Genomic DNA, 12,587 nt, shown 5'->3' with positions numbered 1-12,587 from the left:
TGCATGACCCAGACCATTTTGGACATGGACCATTGTATCAAGTAGTGTGTATGAGTGCATGACAATTTTCATCTCTAATAAGTGTAGCCACCCATTATTGCCACTCAACGGTATTACCCTTACTGAGGCCCCACACCAATATACCATTCAGTGCGAAGCAAACTGTTTCATTGGTATATCTTGCAGCATCCTAAAGATCTGCTATCCATACCATGCACAATTTGCACTGCAGTTCTTGAGTTTCAAAAAGAAAACTGAAATCTGTGGGTCAAACTGCAGCTGGAGAAACAAAGAAAGGCAAGTCAACATTTGGGTTAGGACCCTGCATCAAGGTTGAGAGGGAGGAATTGTCAAAATATGACTGGTGTGAAAAGAGGCTGGTTTGTGATAGGTACAACCAGCTGGAAAAAGGATGGTGGTTAATGAGACCAGGTAGGGGATGGGAAAGGTGAATGAAGGAATAGGAAAACAAGATGGATGGGTGAGTGGAAAGAGAAGACCAGGGGTGTAGGTGACCTGTGAGTCAAAAATTCGCATCTTCTGCTTGCCCTTCTACATTGATGAGGACGGTTCATTGAAGTGTAGACGGCTGTAGAACACCTGAGTTCTGTCTGCAATGGCCATCTTGACTTCCAAATGTATATCATGTAATCGATTACAGCAAATTGATTACACTTTCAATACTATAATTCCAAGCAAACTCATCAATTACTTGAGCTGGGACTCAACATCTTTTGCAACAGGGTCCTTCACTTCCTGACCAACAGACTGCAATCAGTAAGTTTAAGGCAGCAGCACTTCCATGTTACCTTCAATGCTAGTGCCTCAGAAGGCTGTGTCCTCAGCCCTCTACTTTCCTCCATGCAAATGGGTGGTGGCCAGATTCTGCCCTAACTCTGTCTACAAGTTTGCAGATGACATTTCTAGTAGGTTGAATCTTGAATAATGCTGAGTAAGATTACATGAAGGAGATGGTGATCCACGTGGCATGGAATCATGTTATTTTTTCCCTTTAATGTCAGCAAAACAGAAGAGATGGTCTTTGATTTCAGGATGCCGGTGATGCACATGCGCATGCCAGTGCCAGGAAGGTGCACCAGTACCTATACCTTCCGAGGAGGCTAACAAAACTTGGCATAGCCCTTTTGGTCCTTATCAATGCACCACAGAAATCATCCTATCTGGATACAACATGACAACTGCTCCGCCTGAGGCTACAAAGAACTACAGAATGTTGTGGACACAGCTCAGTACATCTCATAAGACAGCCAGCCTCTACACTTTTCAATGCCTCAGTAAAGTAGCCAATATAATCAATGACCTCTCCTACCCCAGAGATTCGCTCTTCTCCTCTCCTCCCATTCGGCTGAAGGTACAAAATCCTGAGAGCACTTAACACCAGGCCCAATGACAGCTTCTATCCTGCTTTGAACAGTCCTTTGGTAGAATAAGATGAACAGTTGACCTCACAAATTGCCTCCTTAAGGCTTTGGATCTTATTAGCTGCCTGCACTGCATTTTCTCTGCATCTGTAGGACCTTATCTTGTTTTGCTTCCCCTTGTACTACCTCAAAACACTGTTGAGAAATGATCTGTATGAATGGCATGCAAAATTTAATAAAACACTCGGGTACATGTCAGCACAACTTCATGCTCCCACATTGACCTGCCCGCCTTCAGCCTTCTCCATGATTTCAGAGGCCAAATGCAAATTGGAAAGTGATATCTCATATTCTGTTTGGTTAGCTAACAAGCCAAGAAACAAATAAATAAGTCTAAACTTTAAGCCAAAGGGATGATAATTGATTTTTTCCAATTTCAAGCAATCCATACCTTTGGTATTCTCCCATACAGAATCAGTCATCAGCCAGTATTTTTTCTTAATTTGATCTTTTTTGCCTCCTCCTTCTCACCTACCTACTCTATCTAACACCTAGCCGTCCCAGTCCCAAACCCTCACTGGTTCTGTCTGCCTCTCTTTCCCTCCCCACTTGGTTCCTCCTGCCTCTATCTCACTGCCCTACCCTACAAGCATTGCTAATGTACTGCTTATGTTTTTATGCTCCCACTCAGTCTGAATGCAGGGTCAGGATCTGAAACGTTGTCTTGGACGTTTTGCCTTCATAGATGCTGCTTGACCCACTGAATTCTTGTAGCATTCCTTCGGTTTGTTCCAGATACAGTCTCTGGGCTTCCTACCATGCTTTTTTTTGCCTAAACCTTGGTAATAGGTTATCTATCCTTTGTTACCGCTGAAGTAAACTCCCTCCCCAAAAACTCCACGGAAATACTTTTAAAGAGACTGCAACAGTATTAGGAGGTGGCTAACTATCGTTTTAAAGGCAATAGGTAAAGAAAATCAAAATAATTGAATCTTTCCCGTTTTTGGAAGCAAACTTGCTCTGGTCTCAGGATGCAATAATCCTGTTGATTTTAGAGAACTATTCAACTCATATCCCTGGAAATCCAGAGCAACACACACAAGTTGTTGGAGGAACTCATAAGGCAAAGTCTCCAGCATTTTGTACGCTGCCTGACTTGCTAAATTTCACCAGCGTTTTGTGTTCTCCATAGATGTTGCTTGAGCTGCTGCATTCCGCCAGCTTTGTGTGCATGTGTTGCTCTGAATCGTTAATGGCTTAATTCCCCAGTTTTCATAAAGTAACACTGGAAATGTCATCTTCATAACCTATCAGATCAGATCTATTCTTGTCAAGTCAAAATCATCATGAGTAACCGATGTTGTAAATCTGCAGTTCACCAGGAAGCGAAATGTGGAAGAGATACTTTAAAAAAAACTTGAGAACTGACGCCTGATAGTTCGGGGCCCTAAGTTTTTTTTTCGTGGAATTTCCCGACAGGAATATATCCAGCTTATTCCCTTGCGTTCCTACGAGATTCAAGCCATCCAGTAGCCAAACTACGACTGTAAGTTGTGTTTCATCGTTGTTCATATTAACTTCTCTAATTTCCTTTAATCTCGGTGAAAAGAAAAGTACTTTTCTTTCAGTCAGCCCTCTCGAGTCATTCGTGGCTACTTTTCCGCTTTTGATATTTTTCCAGGGATTCTAGGTCGTGTTGCTACATGCGCAGATGCACGGCTTTCTTTTTCTGCAGCGATAACGAAGGTACTGTACTTCTGGAAACGCGATCTTCTATTCAACTGGTAACTGAACAAGCTTCTAGGCTTTCAAAAACTCTATTTCATATATATATGAATCTGATCTCGGGCATTTCGACATACCCTAAGAAAGTCGTTTGTTACTTGGGACAGTGGTTTTCCGCTAGTGTGTAAAGATAGTACAGCTTTAGAACGCACTGCTAAAGTTTTAAGAGTGCAGTGATTAAATAGCATTTGAATGCACTTAAGTCCTTTAAATTGATTGATATTTCACTAATACCGAGAGGAATCCGGTGGTGCATTCAATGCACTGACTTGCTTTATTAATTTTAGAACGTCTGTGTGTTTCTGGCAAAGCAACCATTTATTATTAACCCGTGTATGTATGTGCTGAATTCGCTTCGAGAGCAAGCAAAACTGGACAACGATGTTGTGAATCTAGAGTTACATACAGGCCGGATTGGAATGGACGTTGCCTTCATAGGCTGTTGACAAGCTCCAGCATGAAGGACTGGTCCAGAAGGTGAGATCACACCAGATCCAGGGTGAACTTGCCAGACACGTATTAAATAACATTAGCTTGGTGGAAGGGGTTAGAGGGATGTCGTGGCTGTTTTTCAAATTGGTTCTGGGTCATTAGGATTAGATTAGGATCAAATGTATTCAGCATTTATATGTATTAGGAAATTACTGTGGTTGTTGGCACTATATGCTACAAAATGACAATATTCAACAATTACTGTATATAGAATGAAGAATTATATGAAAATAAAGTTCAAAATGTGTGGCGTGTGGCCAAGTGGTTAAGGTGTTGGACTGGCGATCTGAAGGTCGTGAGTTTGAGCCCCAGCCGAGGCAGTGTGTTGTGTCCTTGAGCAATGCACTTAACTACACACTGCTCCAGTCCACCCAGCTGAAAATGGGTACCAGCAAAATGCTGAGGGTTAACCTCATGATAGACTGGCATCCTATTTGGTGGGGGTGGGGGGGGGGGGAAGCCTTGTACTCTCAGTCGCTTCACGCCACGGAAACCGGCATAAGCACTGGCCTGATGAGTTTATAAGGCTTGGGACTTTAACTAACTTCAAAATACAGGTATGTAATACAACGTGCATAAATACACCAGCATATCTTTAAAGATAAACATCATTATATAAAGTGGTTTAAAGTGTTTACAGTGCAGTGTAATGGCTGTGGACTGTGGTAATAGATAGAGAGGGTTTGACAGGGCTAACCAGAATGGCTGATCAAATTAACTACTTGGGGGAAGAAACTTTAAAGATGGCATGATTTTTTTTTGTTGTTTTAAAGCCTTGTAGTACTTTCCAGAAAGGAGGTTTGTCCACAATGATTTGTCCTGCCCGCTTCTTCGTCCTGGATGCCAACCAGTCCTGCACTGATGGTGGCCTGCAGGCAATGACCTTTTCTGCGGACCTGACAGTTCACTGTAGTTTTAATTTTCATATATTGTGAGAGGATATTGCACCAAACCAGGCAGTAATGATGGATGTGAGGATGTTCCCATGTAGAATTGCGCCAGTATGTTCTGGGGAAGATGGAATTTCATCAACTGCCACATTTACTGTCATCGACTATTTGTCATTAATAATAAGTTTGTGAATGACATCAAAATTGGTGGACAGCGAAGAAAGTTGTCGACGGTTACCATAGGATGTAGATCAGCAAGAAAAGTGAGCAAAGGGAAGGCAGGAGGAATTTAACTCAGACATGTGCAAAGTCCTGTAATTTGGAAAGTTGTATCAGAAAAAGGACGCACAGTAATGGGGAGGCCCTGGGAATGATGCAGAAAACAGAGAGCTGTTGGTAAAAGTACACAGCTCCCTGAAAGTTGTGAAACAGGCACACAAAATGGTAAAGAAGGCATTTGGAATGTTTACCTTTATCAGCCAGGATACTGAATACAGAAGTTGGGACGTCATGTTATAGCAGGGTGAGACATTGGTGAGACCACACCCGGAATATTGTTTGAAATTCTAGTCGCCACACTATGGGAAGGATGTGATTAAGGCAAAGGGAATGCAGAAATGGTTCACAAGGATGTTGCTATGACTGGTGAGATTGAGTTACAAGGAAAAATTGGAAAGGCTGGTCATGTTTCCCCCAGAGCAAAGGTGAGTGAAGGAAGAGGGGCATAGAAAATGGTCACAGTCTTTTTCCCAGGGCAGGGGAGTCTAAAACTGAGGGCATTGGTTAAAGGACAGAGAGGTTTAATGGGAAGTTTTTCATAAATTGTGACATGTGTATGGACTGGGTTGGCAGAAAAAGTGGTAGAGGTGGGTACAGTTACAATGTTTTAAAGACATCTGTTCAGGTTCATTGATAAGAAGAGCTTAGAAGGATTTGGGCTTAGTGCAGTTAGGGGACATGGTGGGATCTAGCTAAGGAAAGCATAGATGAATTGATCCAAAAGGCCATGCTATTTAACATTGACTTGTTAGCAAGTTAGAACATATTATGCTCAACTCTTTCTTTCAATGTGAAAAAAGGTCTTGGCTATTTTCCTTACCTTTGTGGCTTCATTAGCATAATTCAATACAGTAAGATTTCCCATAGAATCCCTCAGAAACAACATTTAAAGTGCTATTGATATAACTGTCATCAAGCAAGCATGGCTTACTTCGATCAACCCATCAGTTCATAGGGTGCAACTTTCAAGGGGGGAACTGAGCCATGGAGAAGTGAACAATGATTATACCTGATAAAAGCGTAACAGATGAAGTGAATGTTTCCTTGAGAGTAATAGGAAATTAAGTAATGGTAGCAGTCTATCACACATTAGGAGGTGGTAACACATCATGACCATTAATAAAACAATTAAAGGATTTTAAATGTTAAATGTATATTTATAAAGAAACTTTCTGAGGATTATTTAATGTGTAATCCTATCATGTACATGTCATAAGTATAATGTTTGGGGTCAATATGTCCTGAGTTTTTACTCAAGGTATTAACTCAGCAGTAGTCTTATACTTGGTATTGCCAGTTGAAAAGTGACTGTGGTTTGCCCCAGTGCTTTATGGTAATTAAAGTACTTTTATTTACTATAGTCTGAGGAAATTTGATGACTAATTTCGGCACATCCTGATTATATAATCACAAGGTTTTTTTAAATGATTTTTGGTTGAGAGAGGTGAACATTGAACAGAAGCCTTCTGTTGGCTCGGCTCGACCACGGATGTTGTGTCCTAGCTGTCTACATTGTCGCTGTCATTCCATAAGCAAGCAGATATGCAAGCCAGGGCAATACAATGTGGAGAGCAAGCTGTCACCCATGGTTTTTCTGCTCCATGCAGCTGATGAACGGCAGCAACTGATACAAATTGGCACCAGAGGCACTGCAGGAGATGTCAGTCAGCACAGAGCTCAGCATAGGATTACCTTATGGGTTCCAGCTCCAGTCTTCCCCATGAGTTGGTATATTGGTATAGGTATAGGCACCAGAGGCACTGCAGGAGATGTCAGTCAGCACAGAGCTCAGCATAGGATTACCTTATGGATTCCAGCTCCAGTCTTCCCCATGAGTTGGTATAGCCACAAGGAAGTTTCTTCCTCCTTTTAAATGAGGTAATGTATTGAATAATAGATCAGGTCACATTGACCCCAGATGTCGTACTTATGACGTGTACATGATAGTATTATACACTAAATAATCCTCAGACTTTTTCTTCTCCAAGATGAGCTGCCATTTGCCCAAAGTGACTGGTTCTAAGGTGCCAGTAACCTGTCTTTGCCCCTTTCTCATGTCAGTAGAGACGGTTCCACCAGACTTAGTAGCAAAGTACTCTAACAGATTTGTCAGGCAGAATCTCCATATAATGAAACCGTGCTGACTTTGCTCTATGTTATCATTTGCTTCCAATTACTCTGAATTTTCATTCTTAATAATGGACTCTTAAATCTCACCAGCCACTGAGGTCAGACTAACCAGCCTAAAATTTCGTGCATTTTGCCTTCTTAAATGGGGTGTTATATTTGTGAACCTCCCTGACTCCAGTGATTCTGGAAACGTCACTATTAATGCCTCTGCAATGACTTCAACTACTGCTTTCAGAACCCTGGGGTGTAAACCATTTGGTCCAGGGGATTTATTCAAGCTCAGGACTTTCAGCTTACTGAGCACTCAGTAACATCCACTAAGTTCACCTCTATCTTCTGACCCTCCTGAATTTCTGGCATGTTACTGACAGCTTGCACTATGAAGACTAATTTTATTTTTTCTTCTTGTTTGCTGAGATACAGCACAGAGTCGGTAATTCCAGCCCTTCAAGGCGTGCAGCCCAGCAACCCCCGATTTAATCCTTGCCTAATCACAGGGCAACTTACAATGACCAATTAACCTACCAACTGCTAAGTATACTTCGAGTTCCTCCACCATTTCTTTGTTAACCATATGGCCACTTGCTTTTCTCTTACCCGTTACGTATCTAAAAAAAAAGATCAATCAGAATTGACATTATATTTGAAGCACAGCTGATATCAACCTAGTTTGGGAATGTCAGCAAGACTTAGACCAATGAATAAGGACTGTTTATAAATCAAAAATAATGAGCATGTCATATGATATGATCCATATGTCTTTCAATATCTGGATTTGAAATTATATATAAAGATATTAATCCTGGATTTCCATGACGTTTAACCATTATGCCTTTCTTGTTTTGTGAAAGAAGTTTGGTGACAGTACAAAAAGCTACATGCAAGGATCTTGAACCTAAATGTAAACTTTGAAACAAGTATGACTTTGCATTTCATGTCAGATTATGTTCATTATTTGGAATTAATTACAAGAATTTTTATGCCTATGGCAATTATAATTGGCTTTTGATAAATACAAAGTATCTGTGGTAGTAACATTTATCTGTATAATGACAACTTTTTATTTCTGGTTTAGCTAAGTGTTGCAGTTAACAGGAAGAGCGAGCAATGGGATGAATTACTGGCACAGTGAGTGTTTGGAAGGGAAAGCAAGCAAGGAACACATTTGCACAATTTCCTGTTCTTGACATCAAGATAATTGAATCAGAATGAGCTTTTGGAGTGACTTTGTTTCACTTTTAGCTCTACATATTGTATACAGCATTGGTGAATTTATTAAACATTTAAATAGTGCAATCTAAAACTATGGCCAGATAAATATTAAAAGCAGATCAAGATTGCCTCAAATCTTGGAGTCATGGTCTCAGATACAGGGCTTAAAGGCAGATTTCAGCTGCAAGTGTCTGACAGTGATTTGCTAGTGACTGCTACCATGCCATGTGACGTTGGAGAGTGACTATATGTTATCAGAATGGAATGAATTGCACACATTTCCAGTTAGACCAAGCACACCTACAGATGGAGTGGGCAGTTGAGGCTGTGGGATCTTTTTCTGTGATCGTGGCCTTCCTGAGAAGCTGCTTCTCTGATAATAGTCGGCAGTGGAGGCCAGCACTTCTTGTCACATTATGGCAGATGCAAAAGCAGAGGGCAAGTTGCACTACTGATTAGAGAACCTAACAGCAATAATTAGAGGGCATCCTGAAGGGATTGTCCAGTGTGGCCGTGTGTGTAGAATCTAGGAATAGAAGGGTTCATCACTTTGCTCACGTTATGTTATTGGCTTCCTAGTCATCAGGGCGGACTAGAGAAACTAATATGTAAGCAAATTGGAGAAGTGTAACTGCAAGGATACGTGCTTAGCCCACTCTACTCTCTCTACACTCATGACCATGTGGCTACGCTCAAATCAAACGCCATCTAAAAAACCTGCTCAGATGAGACAGCAGATGTAATCCCTTTATTCCAGAAGGACGGCAGGAATAAGCCAGGAAGTTACACGTCAGTAAGCAGAGGATTTACCTGATAAAGTTGAAAGGGACAGAGTTTATGCAGAGCTGGAAAGGCAGCAACTAATAGGAATAGTCAGCATGGCTTTGTGAGAGGGAAATCATGACTTACTAATTTGAATGAATTTTTTGAGGAGGCAAGTAGGAAAATTGATGAAGGTGCTTGTATTGCTTGTATGGAATTTAGTAACAAGATTCACACAGTAGGCGGGTCCATAAGGCTAAGACAGATATGACCCAAGGTGAGTTAAATAATTGGATCCAAATTGGTAATAGAAAGCAGAATGTGATGACGAAAGGATCCTTTTCTGACTACAGTAGTCTGGATTCAGGAGTGTACCTGATATTGTTTGTAACACAGTAGATTACATTTAATTGGGACATATCAGATACAGTAGATTTTGGCCCAATTAAGCAGTTGCTTCAAATTAACTAGTGTCAGGGAAATAGTGAAAAAGGTATGAAAAGGAAAACTGTGTAACAAATTATGTATTTAAATGCAATACGGAACAAATTAGAACACTACCAATACTACTACAGTACCATAAAGCTGTGTATTAGTTCTGAATAGTTATCAATAGAGGAATTTATCCAGTGTTCTCTGCATGTTCTTTTGGTTATCAATGAACAAAATCACGTAGTACAGGTAATGAATTCCGTTCATACAATGCTTTTGACAATTCCAACCTCCAAATCTACATTCTTATTTATTCATTTACGGGATGTGGGCATCATCATTTATTGCCCATGCCTATTTGCCCTTGAGAAGGTGGTGATGAGTTGCCTTCTTGAACCACTTAGTCCCTGAGGTGAAGGTACACCCACACTGCTGTTAGGGAAGGAATTCCACGATTTTGACCCAGTGACAATGAAGGAATGGCGATATGTTTCCAAGTCTGAATGGTGAGTGACTTGGAGGGGGATTTCCAAGTGGTGATGTTCCCTGGTATCTGCTGTTCCTGTCCTTCTAGATGCTAGTGGTCGTGGGTCTGGAAAGTGCTGACTTAGGAACTTCGGCATATTACTGCAGTGCACCTTGTAGATAGTACACACTGTTGCAATTGTTCGTCGATGGTGGAGGGATTGGATGCTTGTGGAAGGGGTATCAATCAAGCGGGCTGCCTTGTAATGGATGGTGAAAACCTTCTTGAGTGTTGATGGAGCTGCACTCATCCAGGAGAGTGGCGAGTATTCCATTACACCCCAGATCTGAGCCTTGTAGTTGGTGGACAGGGTTTGGGGAGTCAGGAGATGAGTTACACACTGCAGGATTCCTAGACTTTGACCTGCTCTGTTAGCCACGGTGTTTTTATGGCTAGACCAGTTCAGTTTCCTGTCAATGGGATGTTGATAGTAGGGGATTCAATGATGGTAATGCCACTAAATGTCAAGGGATGATGGTTAGAGCCTCTCTTGTTGGAGATGGTCATTGCCTGGCACTTGTGTGGCTTGAATGTTACATGCCATTTTTCATTCGTCACTCAAGCCTGGATATTGTCCTGGTCCTGCTGCATTTGGGTAGGAACTGCTTCACTGTCTGAGGAGTCACGGATGGTGCAGAATGTTGTGCATTCATCTGCGAACATCCCCACTTCTGACATGATGGAAGGAAGGTCTTTGATGAAGCAGCTGAAGATGGTTGGTCCTAGGACACTTCCCTGAGGAACTCCTGCAGTGTTGTCCTGAGGATGAGATGATTGACCTCCAAGCATGTGTCATTGATGTGCATTGTTCCTTAAATAGAGCAATGCCCATCTCCCCACTGCAGAGTATTCTCTGGGAAGATGTGAAAGGAGAGCTGGGTGAAGTGAAGAGGAGCTGGAAGGGCTCCTGGGTCAGGGGAAGCCATTTTGAGGGATGTGCTCCAACCACCAAGTGATAAAGGGTTGTCTTTTTGGAACATGGAGAGATTGTGGAAGTACCGGGAGTTAGAGACAACCTGGCGAAAATGGGTGACATATGTAGAAAGGTTCATGGATCAGAAAACACAGGAAATTCAAACCAAGCAGATGATACACAGCTTCCTAGAGTAGCAATCCAGCAGAACTGAGGATATCTAGAAAGGACATGTCAGGGATGACAAATGTACTTTTGCACTTTATAGCTGTGTACATGTATGTAAATGTTTACTGATTATATTACTTTATATTTGTTAACAGCCAGTGACTTAAGTGGTGTATAAGTTTGTGTTCTTTTTAAATATGCAGTGTAGTATATAGAGTATTTTTTAAGTAAGGCGAGTACCTTATAGTGTAACCTTGCTACAATTCCAGACTCTGCTGTTTAGTAGGTTGAGGAGTATTTATAACTGTTTTTATAACTCTGAATTTATAACTTTGCCTCCATCGAATTGACTGAGCTTGCAAGTAACCCAGAGAAATCTACAAACTACAGTATTCTACTCTCATTTATGGATGACTCGGATATATTAAGAATAACTGAAAACCAAAACGCTGGAAATCTTTATAAAAAAAGAACGGAAGCAGGCTTTAGGAAAAGCACTTCATCTTCTGTGTAGATACACATCAGGGAATAGTTATTACCCCTCAGCCATCGGGCTCTTGAACCAGAGGAATAACTTAACTTCACTCACTCCAACAATGAAATGATTCCACAAGCTATGGACTCACTTTCAAGGACTCCAATTAATGTTCTCAATATTTGTTGCATATTTATTTATCGTTATTATTTTGTGCTTTTTTTCTTTTTTTAAATTGCACGGTTTGTTGTCTTTTGCACACTGGTTGGTTGTCTGTCTTTGTTGTGTGTGGTTCATCATTGATTCTATTGTTTCTTTGTATTTACTGTCAATGCTCGCAAAAAAAGAATTTCAGGGTAGTACTATTTGGTGATATATATGTACTTTGATAATAAATTGGCTTTGATCTTTGAACAGTATTTAATGTCAAATTTAACCATTTCAGAAACCAAAAGTAGATTGGGTGATTGCTGGACAAAGCACTTTATGCTCAGATCACAGGTGTGACTCACATCTTCATGTATTCTGTCACTTTCATTCGTTAATCCTCTTTCTCCCTGACCCATTATATGTGGCTTGATGTCATACAATGAAAGACAGAGGAAAGGCATGCCACCCTCCACATGTAGCTTTTCAGACTCCATATCAGATTTTACACCTCCAAGTAATGTTCTTTCTCTATCAGTATCAGAACAGGAAATGCCACCAATGTGATTTTGGCTTTATTGTCTCTTTCCATTAGCACAACCTGACTGTTGGGCATGTCTTACATCACTGAAGTTTGCAGATTTAGTTGTGCTTTGTTTTCCTTATCACTGACAAGCATTTCAACTTTTTCCAGCTTCCTCGAGTAACTCAATGATTATATAATTTCTACAATTTGACATTGGGTATCTCTGAACTCACTCTATTGAAGATATTCTCATTGTCCTATCCATATCTCCCTATCTTCTCTGCACAATGAATCCAATTCATCTTTGCCCTCTCCCAGTTCTGACAAATGGTCTTAGACTTGCAACTCTATTTCTCTTCTCACAGATGATGCTTGCCCTGCCTAGTGACTCCAGCATGATCTATCAAAATCTCACCCAGTACAGTTTTAGGTGCTGATTTTCCTCATGTTAGAGTGACTTCTGCTACA

General features: G+C 41.0%; 1 protein-coding gene across 5 annotated transcripts in view; it reads left to right on the top strand.

The window, feature by feature from the left end:
• The first annotated feature begins 2,774 nt into the window (after nucleotides 1–2,774).
• The window catches only part of LOC132404843 (interleukin-6 receptor subunit beta-like), a 103,399-nt gene continuing 93,586 nt past the window's right edge, over nucleotides 2,775–12,587 (top strand). For 2 of the 5 annotated variants that reach the window (XM_059989394.1, XM_059989389.1), the window contains exon 1: nucleotides 2,775–2,928. The gene's annotated coding sequence lies outside the window, so the exon portion shown is untranslated. Of the gene's footprint in view, nucleotides 2,929–3,095; nucleotides 3,167–3,539; nucleotides 3,645–12,587 lie in introns of those variants that run through there. The other 3 variants (XM_059989392.1, XM_059989390.1, XM_059989391.1) reach the window with 3 other exon arrangements.

The sequence above is a fragment of the Hypanus sabinus genome, chromosome 14 (assembly GCF_030144855.1).
Source record: "Hypanus sabinus isolate sHypSab1 chromosome 14, sHypSab1.hap1, whole genome shotgun sequence".
Taxonomy (NCBI): domain Eukaryota; kingdom Metazoa; phylum Chordata; class Chondrichthyes; order Myliobatiformes; family Dasyatidae; genus Hypanus; species Hypanus sabinus.
The sequence above is the reverse complement of the archived record's forward strand: the minus strand, read 5'-3'. Positions and strand labels throughout refer to the sequence as shown.